Source organism: Mandrillus leucophaeus, unplaced genomic scaffold, assembly GCF_000951045.1.
Source record: "Mandrillus leucophaeus isolate KB7577 unplaced genomic scaffold, Mleu.le_1.0 Scaffold241, whole genome shotgun sequence".
Classification (NCBI taxonomy): Eukaryota; Metazoa; Chordata; class Mammalia; order Primates; family Cercopithecidae; genus Mandrillus; species Mandrillus leucophaeus.
Window position 1 is genome coordinate 3213808 of NW_012102488.1, and position 2124 is coordinate 3215931.

At 53.2% G+C, this 2124-nt stretch overlaps 1 pseudogene; it reads right to left on the reverse strand.

The window, feature by feature from the left end:
* Positions 1 to 787: 787 nt before the first annotated feature.
* LOC105541627 lies at positions 788 to 2105 on the reverse strand (annotated as a pseudogene).
* Positions 2106 to 2124: the final 19 nt, after the last annotated feature.

A 2124-nucleotide genomic window follows, 5' to 3' on the forward strand; every position in this document is an offset into this window, starting at 1 on the left:
CTATTCTTGGCACACTGCCTGTGGGGTAGCCCTGCCCCACAAGGAGCAGTCACTCTGCTGTTGCAGTACACTGCAGCTTCAGTAAAAGTTGCTGTCTAACACCACTAACTCACCCTTAAATTCCTTCCTGAGAGAAGCCAAAAACCCTCTGGGCTAAGTCCCAATTCTGGGGTTCACCTGCCCTGCATCAATATTATCCTTTGTAGTAAACACCCACTACGATGTGGCACTCTCCTGGACATTTGATAAACTTACCTCTGTTTTCCCATCAGGTCTGTGAGGCGGTATAGTTCTTGCCACTTGACAGGTAAGTCGGCTGAGGCTCATAGAGGGCCCCATGTCACAACCCCGTAAGGGTCAGTGCGACAACTGGAACCCAAGTGTGTGTCACACTGACCTCATGCTTGATCATCACTCCACACAGCCCTCGATGCAGGAAATAGGCTGGTTTCTAATGCACCTGGTGTCTGAGAGAAGCTTTGGTTCTTTCACTTTTCAGCTTTGCCCAGGCCCTACTCCTGAGGTCAGGCTTGTCCCAAGAGAGGCCGGGCCAGGGTGGGTGATTATCTCAGCGGTTGCTGTGAGCTCCATCCAGCTCAGGTGAGTCTCGGGATCCTAGCTTCTGAAACTTTCACACACACACAATTGCCTGGGGATTTGATTGAAACGCAGTTTCTGACTCAGCAGGACAAGGGTGGGGTCCACATTTCTTTCCTCCTTTTCTTTCTTTCCTTTTCTCTTTCTCTCTTCATCCAAAATCTTTTTAACAAGAGGGTAGGCTCCAGGGTTAGTTTTTGAGGTCTCGGCTGGCCCGTTGACCTCTGGTGCGCTCGAACTTCCGGCCCTGGAGCGGACGTAAGGTTTGGGGTGGCTGTGCGGGGTTCCCGGAGCCTTACCGAAATGCCAGTACACCTCTTGGCTCTTGAGAGAACCAGAGAGCAGGATGGTGCCGCTGCCCTTGGGGGAGTCCAGAGCCAGCTGGTCAAAAGTGAGGATCTTGCCCCCTGCCCTGCCGTGAGGATGCGGCGGCGGCCCGGCTGGTCACGCACAGCGCACACACCTTCAGTCTGAGTACCTCCTGAACCCACGCATCATCCATTACGGCCCCCACGACCACGGCCGTTTTGTTTTCCCGGCCAGGAAGCTTCATCTTCCGGATCATCTGGGCAACAGAGTGACCGGTTGGTGTGGCTCATAAACAACCTCTTCAGTACAGCCTGGTTGAATATGGAGTTGATTCGTCTGGCCAGAAACCTGTACAGCTTGACCAACAGCCTTAGGTAGATATCCTGGCTCCTGGGCTTCTTGCGCGGAACCTTGTTGGTCCTTGTTGGGGCGGATGTCAACTCCCGTGATGGCGCCTCCTGCTCGGCCAGGTCCAGAAAGCCACATTTCTGATTTCTAACAAGCCCCGGGTGGTGGTGTTACCAAGGTCCATCTGCCACAGTTTATAGAGGGCCGTGGAGGTGGGAGTGCGGTGGGGTAGGCAGAGGAGGGAAACAGGAGGCTGCAGTTGGGACAGCTGTGCTCATCCTCACTTGTAATTGACTCCTGTAAATTGTCATTAGTAAACCTCAACACCCACCCTCCTCCCCCATCAATATGATAAAGAACATCAGAACATCTGTGTTCCTGGTCTCCTAGGGAAGCCCACCCAGTCAGGACCCCAGGATGTGGCAGGCAAGTCGCTCCTTCTCCCTGAAGCCTCAGTGACTCCAACTCTTAAGTGCTTATGTTGGGGTGGGGGCAGGGCATGGTGAATCTGCAGCTGCTCCCCACACTGTTGGGGGAAGTGCATGGTATGTGAGGAGAGGACTTTCCTCTTCCTAGAACTTCTCGTCTGGTCCCCAGGACACAGGTGTTAATGAAGATGGAGGAGTGGCCTCTTCCTAATGGGCCTTTCAAGGCCTGCCAGAGCCAGCAGGGTGGGCAGGGGACAGGGAGGAACTTGTGCTTCCTGGCAGGGACAGGAACCTGCTGGATGCACCGATTTGACCTTGGCTCATTGTAAACATGCTCTAATGTGGGGCGTTGAAGCCAAGAGATGGGACAATTATCATTGCAAGGGAAGTTATCTTAAAGTTAATTTATAAATTCCAGTCAAGGTCCTAAAGGAATTGTTTG